Source organism: Symphalangus syndactylus, chromosome 7 (genome assembly GCF_028878055.3).
Source record: "Symphalangus syndactylus isolate Jambi chromosome 7, NHGRI_mSymSyn1-v2.1_pri, whole genome shotgun sequence".
Lineage (NCBI taxonomy): Eukaryota > Metazoa > Chordata > Mammalia > Primates > Hylobatidae > Symphalangus > Symphalangus syndactylus.
Window position 1 is genome coordinate 115,055,031 of NC_072429.2, and position 16,570 is coordinate 115,071,600.

Below are 16,570 nucleotides of genomic sequence, written 5' to 3' on the forward strand. Positions count from 1 at the left end.
TTTCTACTACTAAGTACATTCAAAAATTCTGGACGTTACATATAAAACAAACATAACATGACTCTAAAAGACAGAAAGAATAAGGAAGGCCAGCTAGGAATCTCAGAACACAAGGAAAGACAGGTGATAAGTTCCCAGCATTTTTGTTTTGCCTCATCTATTCCAGACTTATATGAAGAAGCCATCAACCTAGAAACGCAACAAGCTCAAACAACAATAAAAACATCAAAAATCCACTTTCTCTCATCAAAGCACCAGAAAAGGGGCATCCTAGCAAGACAGAAAACTTTCAGACAATTACTGCTTTACTCCATAGAAACACTACAAAAATAAACCTAGCAAATTAGGAACCTAGGAAATAAATTGAAAAAGTACCCCCCACCTATGGCAGCAAAGACCAAGCAGGGGGCCTAGATTTTTCCCCTCACTCCCTCACCTGGCTGTATCAAGGCACCCCAATCTTTCAACAAACCTAGAGCAACCACTGACAATGCTGTAAAAGATCTACACTCAAAAACACTATAGATAAATCAAAATGGCATACTAAAATATGTGCAAATAACCCACAGGGAAAAGAAAAAAGGAGAAAAAGAAAGCAGAGAGAATGAAGAAAAAAACATTAATAAGCTTAAGTTTTAACATAGCAATAATTCAATTAAATGTAATGGTCTAAATACACTAATTGTAAGACAGGGATTCATAGAGTAGATTAAATATATATATAGCCCAAATATATGCTCTCTACAAGAAACTCAATTCAAATATAACAAGACACACAGGTCGAAAGCAAAAGGATGGAAAAAGTTATATCACGTACATATTAATAAAAAGAAAACAGGCATAAAGTATAGTCAGATAAAGAAAACTTCAGAGCAAAAAAATTATGAAAGACCAAGGACAGAGAAGAGCATTACATGATGACAAAAGGGTTAAAGAACCATGAGGCTATAGCAATCTTAAATGGTTGTGTGCCAAACAAAGTGCTCCAAAAAACTATGAAGCAAAAACTGATAGACTTGACAGGAGAAATAGATAAACCCACAATTACAGATGAACACTTCAAAACCTCTCTCTCAGCCACTGATAGAACTAAAGAGAAAATCACAAAGATATTGAGGAGCTCAGTACTGTCATCAACGAACAGCAGCTAATCAACGTGTATGAAATACTCTACCCAACACTAACAGAATACACATTCTTTTCAAGTGTCCATGAATAATATATCAAAAGAAGATTATATCCTCAACCACAAAACAAATCTCAACAAATATAAAAGAACTAAAATCATACAGAATGTTTCCTCCAATCACAATAGAATAAAACTAGAAATCAGTACTAGAAAGATAATAAGAAAACCTCCAGACACTTGGAAACTAAACAACACACTTCTAAATAATCCATGGGTCAAAGAAGTAGTCTCAAGAGAAATTAAAAAATGCATTGAATTGAATTGAAATAAAAATGCAACATATCAAACTTTGTGGAACACAGAAAAAGTGGTGCTGAAACGAATTTTAGACGACAAAATGCATACTTTAGGAAAAAAGGAGACATCACAAATCAATAAACTAAGCTCCCAACACGAAGAACTTTGAGAAAAAAAAGGGCAAAATAAACCCAAAGCAAGTAGAAGGCAGGAAATAGTAAAGAGCAGAAATCAGTAAAATTGAAAACAGAATAACAATAGTAAAATAAATTAAAGACATGTTTCTTCAAAAAAGATCAATAAAATTCTGAAACCTCTAGCAGCATTGACAGAGAAAGAGATAAATACAAATGTGCAATATAAGGAGTTAAAAAGGGGATCTCACTGCAAATACTACAGACATCAAAATAACATGGGAATGCTACAAAACAATTCTAAACACATAAATCTGACAACTTAGATAAAATATACCAATTCATTGAAAAATACTAACCACAAGAACTCTTCCAACATGAAATAAATAACTTGTATAGCTCTATAACTACTAAAAAAATTGAATTCATAATTTTAATATTTTAAAAAAAGAAATTATTCAGGCCCAGATGGTTTCACTGGAATATTCTACCAAATAATTTTAAAAGGCTTAACAAAAATTTAACACAATCTCTTCCAGAAAATAGAAGAGAGAAGAGCACCTTCAAATTCACTTTATGAAGTCAGTACTACCCTGATACTAAAGCCAGAAAAGACAATAAAAATATTTCATAACCAAGTGGAACTTATTCTGGAATTCAAGGCTAGTTACACATTGGAAAATCAATCAATATTATTATCTGTATTGATAGGCTAATGGAGAAAAGTCATATAACTATAGCAGTCATGCTCCAAAAAAGCCTTTGACAACATTCAACACTAATTCAGATAAAAACTGTCAGAAAAATAGGAATAGAGGGGAACTTTCTCAACTGAATAAAGTGCATCCACAAAAATGCAGCTAACACCATTAATGGTAATATACTGAATGCTTTCTGTAGAAAAACAGCCTGTTGCATGGCAAGATTGATGCCATCTTGAAGCAAAACCACTATGATGATCAATGTTTGATTCCTGTGTACCAAGGTATTCCACAGCAAAGTCTTAAACATTGCCTGTGGGAGAGAGGGAGGGAGGCAAGGACTGAAAAACTACCTGTTGGGTACTATGCTCACTACCTGGTTGACAGTTTCAGTAATACGCCAAACTCAGCATCATGCAATATAACTTTGTAACAAACCTGCCCATGTACACCCTGATTCTAAAATAAAAGTTGAAAAAGAAAAAAGAAATTTACAAAGATGAAAGCTGGAAAAAAAAGTCTATGGCATAGATAACTCCTCCTAAAGGTGTTTATCTAAACTTCCTCGTGGTCATGGGTTTCAACAAAAAAAGTCTGAGACATGACCAGCTGCACCTGTTTTTATCCTAAAAGCTTGCTATATAAAGAATACATTCTAGAGAGCAGAAGTGGGGATCCACCATCTCATGGTTGCAATGTTTGTAAGTCCCTATTAAATATTTCTTTCTGAAAAACTGGATTTGTCAGCCTCTTTCTCCAGCCTCTCAGCACCCTTGACCTTTGAGGGTAGTTTTGCATATACCTGCTCACTGAGGAACACCTCTCTAAGATAAGAAACAGACAAGGATATCTGCTTTCACTGCTCTTATTCATAGTGCTGTAAGTTATAGCCAGTGCAATGAGACAAGAAAAGGTAATAAAATGCATATATATCAGAAGATAAAAAATAATATTGCTCCTATTTGCAAATGGCATAATTGTCTACATAAAAACCCCCAAGGAATCCAATTTTTTAATTCCTAAAATTAACATTATTTCAACAATGTGGCAGGATATAAGATAAACATACAAAAATTAGTTTTATTTCTATACATCAGCAATGAAAACATAAAAACCAAAATTAAAATACGATACCATTCATAATTGCTTAAAAAGTAAGATACTTAAATGTAAATCTATCAAAACATGTATATGACTTGTATGCTGAAAACTATAAAATGCTAGTGAAATAAAACAAGGAAGATCTAAGTAAATGGAGATACAGCCATGTTTATGTATTGAAAGACAACACAGCAAAGACGAATTTCTCCTCAAAAGATCCATGCAATTTCTATCACTATCATTTCGAGATATTTTATAGATATAAAGATTATTACATATGATTTATATAGAGGTCAAAGGAATTAGAATTCTTAAAACAATTTTTAAAAAGAACAAAGCAGGATAAATCAGCCTATCTGATTTGAAGACTTATAGAGCAAAAGTAATCAAGATTCTGTGATATTGGCAGAAGGATGGACACATGGATGACTGAAACACAATAGAGAACCCAGAAATAAACCTGTACAAATGAGTCCAACTGATTTTTGGCAGAGGTGCAAAGACAATTCAGTGAAGGGAGTGAGTCTTTTCCACAAATAAGATAGTGGAATTCATAAGCAAAAAAAAAAAACAAACAAAAAACTAAGTTTCATATTTTATAGTTTTGCAAGATACTACCTTTGAGGGAAGAAGACACCTGGGGGTAGAAGACACATGGGGTCTTGGTACTATTTTTTAATAAAAACATTTGAGTTTAAAATGATCTCAAAATAAAAAAAGGTTGATGGAACAAATGACCTATATATGTGTCAAGTGGAGGAAACAGACAGGTAAACAAACATTTATAGCACAATGTGGTATGTGTAATGATTGACATATAAATAAAATTCCTTTAGGAGAAGAGCATTATCACCAAGAATGTTATTAAACACCTTCTAAAGAGCTGAGATTTGAGCTAAGTCTTGAAAGAAGGGGGAAGCTTACCAGCTTTCTTTTTATTCTTATAATCCTATGAGATAGAGGTTATTATCCCTCCTTTAGAGAAGGCTTAATAATGTTAAATCAATGACCCCATGCAACAGTTTCCAATTGCAATTTCATTCACTTTACATTTTTATCATAGTGTTAAATCATCAAAATACTATGTAATAGAATCAAAATGCTGAAGAAGTAATAAATTACAAAAAAAATTATTTAAAGGGACATTCATCTATTCAGGCATTTAGTAAGTATTAACATATTCCTGATGTATTGGCACTCAGGTAGGTGTTAAAGATTAGATAAAACCATATAACTCAAAAACGGAAAGGGAATCATTCAGTATCAACTATGGTTTATAGCCAGTGATTCTCAAATTTCTTCCTGCGTAAGAAACTCTTATTAGTAACATCCCTTAATGCATGCAATGATTTTAGGGAGTGAGAAAGAGGCAGATAAACAAATTCAGGATCTTGTGAGGAGAGGAAACATACATTTTGTTTATTAAAGTACCCTCTTCCCCAGTAATTTAGGGTGCCCTCATAAGGGAGTTATAATCCCTCCAGCAAAATATAAAATACTGTGAAAGTCATTTTATATTCTTCAAAATATTTCTTTTAGTCTACTAAAGGATTTCTCAGTCTTGGCCTTATTGACACTTAAGCCAGATAAATCTTTGTAATAGAGAGGTGTCCTGTATACCACAGGGTATTTAGCAGCATCCCTGGCTTCTACTAGATGCAAGTAGCACCCCTCTACCTGAATGTCTTCAGGATTACCAAATGTAGCCCAAGGGAATGCAAAATTACCCCCAGTTGAAAAATTAGCTGGGTGTGGTGGCATGTGCCTGTAATCCCAGCTACTCAGGAGGCTAAGGTGAGAGAATCGCTTGAACGCCGGAAAAGGAGGCTGCAGTGAGCTGAGATTGTGCCATTGCACTCCAGCCTGGGCAACACAGTGAGACTCTGTCTCAAAAAAAAAAAAATTACCCCCAATTGAGAACCACTGGTCAAGCAGTGTTGTTGCCATTCTGCAAATGAGGACTGATGTTTGGAGAGGTTGAATAGACTGTCAAAATTCATACAACTATTAATTGATGGAGCCAGGTATAAAACATAGGTTCACCTTGATTCCAAAGACCAAGTTTTCTCTGCTACATCTAGCTTCTTATGAAGAGTTCACATCCTAGAGGGAAAGTCATAGCTGTTAACCAAAATTATGAAATAATGTGACTGGGGTTGTAACTAAAGAGTCATCAGAAGGCTCTAGAGTCAAAAAGCTGGGGTAGACAAGAAACAGTACATGTATTCATTTTCTATTCCCACAGAACAGACCACCAAAAACTGAGTCACTAAAACAACACAGATTTATTATCTCACAGATTCGCTGGGTCAGGAGTCTGGGTATGGGTTAGCCAGGTCCTCCAGGTCTCACTAGGCTGAAATCAAAATGTTTCCCAAGGATGTGATTTCATCTGAAATTCAAGATCCCTTCAAAGCTCACTGGTCATTGAAAGAATTCATTTGCTTGAAGTTATACGACCAAGATCCCTGTTTTCTTGCTGGCTGTCAGTCAGGGACCATTCTCAGGTTCTTGCCATGTGGACTTCTCATCTTAAAACATAGTAACCGACTTTTTCAACACCAGCAAGAGTCTGTTGTTACCTTTTGTCTCTTTTACCAGCCCACCTGGTTAAGTCAGACCCACTCAGGATATTCTCCCTTTGAGAAATTCAAACTCAACTGATTAGTTGACCTTAATTACACCTACAAAAACCATTTTATCATATAACATAACATAATTTTGGGAAAGAAATCCCATCATACTTGCAAGTCCCACCTGCATTCAAGAGGATGGGATTGTATAAGGGCATAAGTCAATGGCAGTCATTTTGGAATTTTGCCTACAATAGGTAGTTCTTAATACATGAGCTCACGTTCTTCCTAGATTCCCAGATGACCCCTGTAGTGCCTGACTTGGCATCTGCCATCTTCATCATGTGCCTCGTTGCCCCCAGAAATACTCTCCCATGGCTCATGCCTGTAATCCCAGCACTTTGGGAGGCCGAGGAGGGCGGATCACGAAGTCAAGAGATTGAGACCATCCTGGCCAACATGGTGAAACCCCGTCTCTACTAAAAACACAAAAATTAGCTGGGCGTGGTGTACACATGCTGTAATCCTAGCTATTCAGGAGGCTGAGGCAGGAGAATCGCTTGAACCCGGGAGACGGAGGTTGCAGTGAGCTGAGATCTCACCACTGCACTTCAGCCTGGCGACAGAACAAGACTCCATCTCAAAAAAAAAAAAAAAAGAAAGAAAAGAAAAGAAAAAAGAAAAAAAGAAATACTCTCCCAGCCCCCAGCCCCCTTATTAACCACTCCATTCTACTTACCTTGTTTATACACAATGCCTCCTCCTGGACCCTGGGCAAAACCTAGTGCATATTTGAACCTTCCTTTTAAAACCTGGCTTCACTCTAACATGTTCCTCTGACCCCTAGACACAGAAGCAATCCCTGTCCACTCTGAGACGTGATGCTTAAATATATTGTCACACTGTTAGACAATTTTGCATGAGTCCTGTTAACTCACATGGTTTTATATACTGATAATCTAATGAAGTGGGCTTGTCCCCATTTTTTTAATAAGAAAATTTAGGATCAGCATGATTAAGCAGCTTTCCCAAGTTCTACAGCTCAAGGAAGCTATAGACAGAGTCAAAAATTCACATGGCTCCAAGTTCATGCTTCTTCCAGGGCCCATTTCCCTCCATTTTATGGAGGGCAGTAGGGGAGCAGTGGTTAAGAAATTTATACTTCTCTTGCTCTGTCGCCAAGTGGCACCTCCTCCCTTCAGCACTTCCCTGCTCAACTGCCAAAACTATCTGAATAAATCTCATTTTGACTCTTTTTCTAATTGATACTTTTATTCAAATCTCATCATCCCAATCTTCTAAGATCTTGTAGGACGGAAACCATCTTCTTTTTCTTTTTCCTTCTTCTTTTTTTTTTTTTTTTTTTGAGACAGTGTCTCCCTTTATTGCCCAGGCTGTAGGGCAGTGGCATGATCTCGGCTCACTGCAACCTCCACCTCCTGGGTTCAAGCAATTCTCCTGCCTCAGCCTCCTGAGTATCTGGGACTACAGACGCGCACCACCACGCCTGGCTAGTTTTTGTATTTTTCATAGAGACAGAGTTTCACCATATTGGCCAGGCCGGTCTCGAACTCCTGACCTCGTGATCCACCCGTCTCGGCCTCCCAAAGTGCTAGGATTACAGACGTGAGCCACTGCGCCCAGCCTAGAATGGAAACCATCTTCTTTATAGACCCAGCAGTGCCTACTCAGCCTTGCATAAATGACAATGCTTAAGAATTACTTGTATACACAAAAAATTAATTCCCTTATAACCCAATTAAATACTACTATTCAGAAAAGATCCATAAACTGGGAAAAGGCAAGGGATGTGTGCATAAAACATCCTTTCCACTCTGCTGGCATCCGCAGCACTTCCTTACACTTGCTAACTCTCTACAAGAAGCTGTAGATCAGTTCTGCTCTACTTCCACTACCTGCAGACTAGATACGGAACTTCATGCTCTGGTGTCTTTAATAATATTTTATTATATCAAAAAAAGCTCTAGCTTTCCATTGACATTTCTATAAAGGAGTCCTTAATAGAAACGGGCTGTAAAGGGGCCTAACATTGACTCAGATGTACAAATAAACCTATACCAAGATCTGGTATTTAGTTGTAGGGAGAGAGGGTGGGAGATTTAAAAATCATATATTTATTAACAGATATTTTTTGAACTCTGAAAATGTGCCACTCTGCTAGGTACTGGAACTAATCACAGCTCAGAGGAGCTTACAGTCAGCAGACGTAGACAAAGACAGAGGAAATGGAATGCAGCGTGAGGAGCTCTATGAAGGAAGGGAATGCAGGGTGCGGGTGCGTGGGAGGACCTGATAACTCAGTTCTGGCTTGGAGTTAAGGGTGCCAGTCATGGAAAGCTTTCCGGTGATAATTCTATCTCAGCTAAACCTTAAAAGAGAGATGGGATTTAGCCAAGGCAAGAAGCTAAAATGAGGGTTCCATTCAAAAAGAAGGGCATGGACCCAGAATGCAAGGTGGAGAGTGCTAACACAGGAGGCTCTCAGATCTGGGAAGAGTCTTGGAGGCCGGATAAAAAGAACTTGGATCTTCTTTACCCACGGAGCAGCAGGAAAACATTAAAATACTTCAGGAAGGGAAGTGGCTTAAACATATCATCGTGGCTACAGAATAGAGAAGGATTGGAGTGGAACAGGACTGGAAGTCAAGAAGGAAATCTGGGACACAGTGGTAATTAACCAAGCGAGAGATGAAGACAAAGCAGTGATAGACAAATTTGAGCAACTTTAGGATTAGTCAGTCTTGGCAATCAACTGGATATGGGGGGGAAGGAGGGAAATATATTAACAATGACACTAGGGCTCTGGCACAGTCACCTGGGAGGACATTGGTGCTACTCATTGTTTTCGGGAAACCAGGAGGAGACGCAGATTTAGGAGCTATGAAGGTCAATATTGTATATACTGCATTGAATATGTTGCATTTTAGGACCTGATTCATGTAAACAAAGGTGATGGCAATAACAACAGTACAGGAATCCTTCTTTTTCCTTACAAAGGTATTCCAGGACAGATTTTATAGCTAGGGTACCATCTACCCCACTGCCGAGGTCCCCATTTTCCTAATTGTTTAATGTGACTTAATGTTAAATGTACGTGGGTTCAAAAGCCCTTACCTCTCAACCAAAATGTGAAATCAAAGCACGGCATGAATTAAGTGTGTCTGTCTGCACAGATGTTGTGCCCACCACATCAAAGGCATTTCGCACTTGCCATAGGGGATGGCTTCATGACCTTGGAAATAAATTTGAAATGTATGGGCTCCCTGAAACCACAGAGTCAACCGAATATGACTTGAATTATGGTAATGCATTATATTCACCAAGGAAAAAACCCAGTGCAAATTGCTGAATTTGAGGGTTTTAAACAAAAGGAATAAGAGACCCACAACCAAAATTATTGGATGACAAAACAGATCATTTTCAAATCCTCAGTTAGCAAACCATATCTGTGTACATATATTGGTCTACAAAAATGTTCACTCAGGCCATAATATTTTTTACTAGCTTTCCTCACATTTACCAATACCAGTCACACCTCTTTATCATACCCACACTTTCCTACAGAAATAACAGTTGTGAAAAATGCTTTGAACACTGTAATGCACTGTATCGAACTAAGGTTGCCAATAACATAAACCCAAGACCACACCTAATTGTTGGTAGCCAACATAGTAGATTAAACAAACAAACAACAACAACAACAACAAAAACCACTAGCTGGCCAGCTGGTCTCATTTCTCGTTAATATGGTATAGTTAATTACTTACAATGTTCCATTTTGTTTTCCTTTCTGCCATGGTTTTTGGGAGCTAAGAAATGTATTGGAACACCAAGTAAATAATCCTATCCACTCATAAAAATTACCCGCAAAATTCTGTCTTCTACACAGAAATTATATCCATTCCTATGATCACTTTTTAGGAACTATTTGCATATTTACATGATTTCCATGAATGATAGATCCTGTAAATATTTCTGCCCTCTGATCAAATTACGATTTCAGGCCTCACATAACATTTTAAATGACAGCCACTATTTATGCATGCCATACTGTGTGACGGACACCATGCCTAGCATCCATGTGCATTATCTTGTTTAATCCCTAAGACAATATTTAGTAAATATTACTTTCATTTTCTAGACGAGAAAACTGAAGCATATAGAGGCTTAGTCTCAGATCACACAGCTAGCAAGAAGAAAAGCTGTGACTTACTGTTATTGTAGATTTTATATCTCAATAACAGTTAACACTTAGTAAATGATATTTTTATAAATGAAGATTAAATATACTAGTATTGTCCATCTGATCAGTTTGTCAAACATTCTTCAAAATGCTGCCTATAGAAGGGTTAGCTAATTCACTATACACACAAACAGCCCACAGTCAGTCAATTGAAACATGGGCAAATGTTAAATATGTAAACAAAATGCTAAGCCCACCTACTTGCTTTAACCTCTGAGTCAATCCTTAAGCTATAAATTTTTAAAGATGCATATCATACATAAGAGAAGATTAAATAACAATAATAATCATATCAGCTCTCCTTTAAAGAATGTCTAGCTATACAACGGGTAAAGTTGAATGCTTTACCCATATTATAATTTTTAATCTTTATGAATCTGTGAAAAAGCTTTTCTTATCCCTATTCTGTAGGTAAGAAAAGTTTGGCTCAATATGATTATGTAGGTTGCACGAAGGTGTTCAGCCAATAAGAAGAAATGGGCCTAGGACTTGAAGTAGAGATTTCTTATTCCTACTCTGCTTGCAGACCTTATGTCCATGAAACCTGATACCATAGTGTGCCCCCACAAAACATTTTATAAAGCTCAGTTACTTCCCTGAGACGTTGCTGAAAACCCTAGGTAACTGAACGTCCATTTTATGTCTTCCATGTGTTAGCAACACTATAAAAGTTAAATTCATTGGCATCTGTAATATAAGAACTAATGGGATCAGTATTCTTTGAAAATTATGCTTTTTTCCAAATGTCACCTTATGTTCCACACATATTTTCAAAAATGAATGTTCAGGTTTTAAAGAGGGACTAAACAAAATTGACAATGTAATTTTATCCAGGTATAAAAAGAAAAAAAAAAAAAAAACACCATCTCTTGCCTTATGGGTTACTCCACCAGTCAGGCCGTGATAATAATTTACTATTCTGGAATATAGTTATTCTTCCAATTTTGACATAACTGCCATGTTATTTCACTCACATATTCTTCTGTCTGTCCCAGTAGCCAGAGGCCATTTTTCATGCCGTTCATTTGCATCAGAAATTACAGGTTTTGATACTACTGCCACAGCCTGTGTTTTAACTTTGAAATATATTGTAGCTAAACCTCTAATGTGGCTAATCTAGTTCATGATTCAATATGACTGCAGTTATGGTTCCCTGAAAGGGCTGCTGCTGACAAAAATAGCGCCCTGTGCCATGCTCAGGAACTCCTTAGGGCTCAGCTCCCAGCTCAGGTTGAAAGAGGTCCCTAAGTAAATAGCTGTCTGAGCTTCTTCCTATCCAGGTCAGGTCACCAATTTATTCAGCGACCTTGACACCATTGAGCCTCCTCTCCATGTCTCTCTCTTTTTTTTTTTTTTTATGACCATAAATTAGTAAGGCATAAACGCAGCTTTCTTAATTTCTTCCTCCTTTCTGCCTTTTGGGCTCCTGGAGATGTGATGAGATCTTTCCAAGGGCTCTGACGGGGCAGGCACTGACAGTCTTCTCACCATCAGCTCCAGCAAAGGGCCAGGGCTTTCTTGGATGCTCACAGAGTGCATCTCAGTCATCCAACAGGATGGGTGGAAGCAGAAACTGCCCAAGTTGGGGAGAGTCACAGGCTTCCAAGTTGGAAGGACCTTGGAGATTATCAGTGTGCTTCCCATCTTCCATAGGCACAAAGACTTAAGTGAATTCAAGGTCACCCAGTGTGTTCCCAATTAGTTCACCATTGAATCCCTTCATTCAGCAAACGTCTATGGAGCACTTACTGTGTCCTAGATGATACTAGAGATCAGATGTGGTCCTGCCCTCAGGAGAGCACCATCTAGCGGAGGGGTTAGGTCAACAAGGAAGGGCAATAAAATGTAAGAGACAGTGTGGCCACAGATGCTGGTTAGTCCAGGAAAATCTCAGTTTATCATCAGTAGCATGCCCTTCCACTCTCAAAAGTGTCTTGGTGGTCAGGCGTGGTTACTCATGCCTGTAATCCCAGTATTTTGGGAGGCCGAGGCAGGTGAATCACAAGGTCGGGAGATCGAGACCATCCTGGCTAACACGGTGAAACCCTGTCTCTACTAAAAATACAAAAATTTAGCTGGGCGTGGTGGTGGGCACCCAGAGTCCCAGCTACTCGGGAGGCTGAAGCAGGAGAATCACTTGAACCCAGGAGGCAGAGATTGCAGTGAGCCCAGATCATGCCGCTGCACTCCAGCCTGGGCCACAGAGCAAGACTCCATCTCAAAAAAAAAAAAAAAAAGTGTCTTAGTTTGGTTTGGATGACAAATTGAACACTCTCCAGTTATTGGTGAGAAAGATGTGAAGTGGAGAGACAAAAGATAGAATTTTGTGGCAGGGTGTGGTGACTTATGCCTGTGATCCCAGCATTTTGGGAGGCCGAGGCAGGCAGATCACCTGAGGTCAGGAGTTCAAGACCAGCCTGGCCAACACGGCGAAACTCCATGTCTACTAAAAATATAAAAACTAGCTGGGAATGGTGGCAGGTGCCTGTAATCCCAGGTACTTGGGAGGCTGAGGCAGGAGAATTACTTGAACCAGGGAGTTTAAATAGAACCGGTAGTTTTATGGAGATTGCAGTGAGCCAAAATTGAGCCATTGCACTCCAGCCTGGGAGACAGAGTGAGACTCTAAAAAAAAAAAAAAAAATTTTATTTTAGGTTAACCCTAGTAAACACTGCATAATTATCATTCCATGAGTGGGGGGGGTGGGCGGTTCATTCATTCTCAATGAGTTTTGCCAGTTGTATTTGAGAACAAATGAGGTAAGCCCCCTCAGGCAGACTTAAGAGGAAAGAGGGTCCCAAACTGACTGGACCCAATCTGATACTTGGATTTGGCTGTTGGGCATAGTCACATAGCTGGTTTGCAACAGAGTCAAGCAGTAAATCTAGCTGCCTTGACTCCCTGTCCAGTGCTCTTATTATGATGCTCCATCCAAATGACTGCCTGGATGAGTTTTTGTGACTGAGTGGACCTCACCTAATAACATATCCTGCAACCTCCAGCCTATGTCTCTTGCTTACTGGCTCTACTATCTGCCCCCTGTAAGTCTCCCAACAATCCTCCCCAACCAGGGTATAAATTATAAGGATACAAAGAGAACTCACTATAAAAGAACCTATCCTGATATTTTCCTTCAAATGTTACACTAGAAAAAATTTCTGAGGGAGGTTCCAAGATGGCCGAATATGAACCCCTCCAGTCTACGGCTCCCAGTGTGAGCGACGAAGAAGACGGGTGATTTCTGCTTTTCCAACTGAGGTACCGCGTTCGTCTTACTGGGGCTTGTTGACAGTGGGTGCAGCCCTCAGAGTGTCAGCTGGAGCAGGGCGGGGCATCGCCTCACCCAGGAAGTGCAAGGGGTCGGGGAATTCCCTTTCCAAGCCAAGGGAAGCCGTGACAGACGGTACCTGGAAAATTGGGACACTCCCACCCTAATATTGTGCTTTTCCAACAGTCTTAGCAAATGGCACACCAGGAGATTATATCCCACACCTGGCTCCGAGGGTCCCACGCCCACGGAGCCTCGCTCATTGCTAGCACAGCAGTCTGAGATCGAACTGCAAGGCAGCAGCGAGGGGCATCCACTATTGCTGAGGCTTGAGTAGGTAAACAAAGCAGCCGGGAAGCTCGAATTGGATGGAGCCCACCGCAGCTCCAGGAGGCCTGCCTGCCTCTGTAGACTCCACCTCTGGGGAGGCCATAGCTGAACAAAAGGCAGCATAAATTTCTGCAGACTTAAAAGTCCCTGTCTGACAGCTTTGAAGAGAGTAGTGGTTCCCCCAGCCTGGAGTTTGAGATCTGAGAATGGACAGACTGCCTCCTCAAGTGGGTCCCTGACCCCTGAGTAGCCTAACTGGGAGACACCTCCCAGCAGGGGCTGACTGACACCTCATACAGTCGGGTGCCCCTCTGAGACGAAGCTTCCAGAGGAAGGATCAGACAGCAACATTTGCTGTTCTGCAGTATTTGCTGCTCTGCAGGCTCTGTGGTGATACCCAGGCAAACAGGGTCTGGAGTGGACCTCCAGCAAACTCCAACAGACCTGCAGCTGACGGTCCTAACTGTTGGAAGGAAAACTAACAAACAAAAAGGACATCCACACCAAAACCCCAACTGTACATCACCATCATCACACACAAAACATAGACAAAATGACAAAGATGGGGAGAAACCAGAGCAGAAAAGCTGAAAATTCAAAAATCAGAGTGCCTCTTCTCCTCCAAAGGAATGCAACTCCTCACCAGCAACGGAACAAAGCTGGATGGAGAATGACTTTAATGAGTTGAGAGAAGAAGGTTTCAGATGATCAGTAATAACAAACTTCTCCAAGCTAAAGGAGGATGTACGAATCCACTGCAAAGAAGCTAAAAACATTGAAAAAAGAGTAGACGAATGGCTAACTAGAATAAACAGCATAGAGAAGACCTTATATGACCTGATGGAGCTGAAAACCATGGCACGAGAACTACATGATGCATGCACAAGCTTCAGTAGGCTATTTGATCAAGTGGAAGAAAGGATATCAGTGATTGAAGATCAAATGAATGAAATGAAGCAAGAAGAGAAGTTTAGAGATAAAAGAGTAAAAAGAAACGAATAAAGCCTCCAAGAAATATGGGACTATGTGAAAAGACCAAATCTACGTTTGATTGGTGTACCTGAAAGTGACGGGTAGAATGGAACCAAGTTGGGAAACACTCTTCAGGATAAAATCCAGGAGAACTTCCACAACCCAGCAAGGCAGGCCTACATTCAAATTCAGGAAATACAGAGAGCATCACAAAGATACTTCTCGAGAAGAGCAACTCCAAGACACTAATTGTCAGATTCACCAAAGTTGAAATGAAGGAAAAAATGTTAAGGGCAGCCAGAGAGAAACATCGAGTTACCCACAAAGGGAAGTCCATGAGACTAACAGTGGATCTCTTGGCAGAAACTCTACAAGCCAGAAGAGAGTGGGGGCCGATATTCAACATTCTTAAAGGAAAGAATTTTCAACTCAAAATTTCATATCCACCCAAACTAAGCTTCATAAGTGAAGGAGAAATAAAATCCTTTACAGACAAGCAAATGCTGAGAGATTTTGTCAACACCAGGCCTGCCCTAAAAGAGCTCCTGAAGGAAGCACTAAACATGGGAAGGAATAACCAGTACCAGTCACTGCAAAAACATAACAAATTGTAAAGACCATCGATGCTAGGAAGAAACTATATTAACTAACGAGCAAAATAACCAGCTAATATCATAATGACAAGATCAAATTCACACATAACAATATTAACCTTAAATGTAAATGGGCTAAATGCCCCAATTAAAGACACAGACTGGCAAATTGGATAAAGAGTCAAGACCCATCAGTGTGCTGTATTCAGGAGACCCATCTCAAGTGCAGAGACACACATAGGCTCAAAATAAAGGGATGGAGGAAGATCTACCAAGCAAATGGAAAACAAAAAAAAACCAGGGGTTGCAATCCTAGTCTCTGATAAAATGGACTTTAAACCAACAAAGATCAAAAGAGACAGAGAAGGCCATTACATAATGGTAAAGGGATCAACTGAACAAGAAGAGCTAACTATCCTAAATATATATGCACCCAACATAGGAGCACCAAGATTCATAAAGCAAGCCCTTAGAGACCTAAAAAGAGACGTAGACTCCCACACAATAATAATGGGAGACTTTAACACCCCACTGTCAACATTAGACAGAACAACGAGATAGAAAGTTAACAAGGATATCCAACAATTGAACTCAGCTCTGCACCAAGCAGACCTAATAGACATCTACAGAACTCTCCACCCCAAATCAACAGAATGTACATTCTTCTCAGCACCACATCGCACTTATTCCAAAATTGACCACATAGTTGGAAGTAAAGCACTCCTCAGCAAAAGAGCAGAAATTATAACAAACTGTCTCTCAGACAACAGTGCAATCAAACTAGAACTCAGGATTAAGAAACTCATTCAAAACCACACAACTACATGGAAACTGAACAACCTGCTCCTGAATGACTACTGGGTAAATAATGAAATGAAGGCAGAAATAAAGATGTTCTTTGAAACCAATGAGAACAAAGACACAACATACCAGAATCTCTGGGACACATTAAAAGCAGTGTGTAGAGGGAAATTTATACCACTAAATGCCCACAAGAGAAAGCAGGAAAGATCTAAAATTGACACCCTAACATCAAAATTAAAAGAACTAGAGAAGCAAGATGAAACACATTCAAAAGTTAGCAGAAGGCAAGAAATAACTAAGATCAGAGAAGAACTGAAGGAAATAGAGACACAAAAAACCCTTCAAAAAAAATCAATGAATCCAGGAGCTGGTTTTTTGAAAAGATGAACAAAATTGATAGACCA

General features: G+C 39.3%; 1 long non-coding RNA gene across 1 annotated transcript in view; it reads right to left on the minus strand.

Annotated features, from left to right (window-relative positions):
• Positions 1 to 16,570, minus strand: part of LOC134737243 (uncharacterized) — a 71,814-nt gene that overhangs the window by 11,630 nt on the left and 43,614 nt on the right. The window contains exon 2 of the long non-coding RNA XR_010121936.1: positions 5,406 to 5,465. This is a non-coding gene — a long non-coding RNA (uncharacterized lncRNA). The remainder of the gene's footprint in view (positions 1 to 5,405; positions 5,466 to 16,570) is intronic.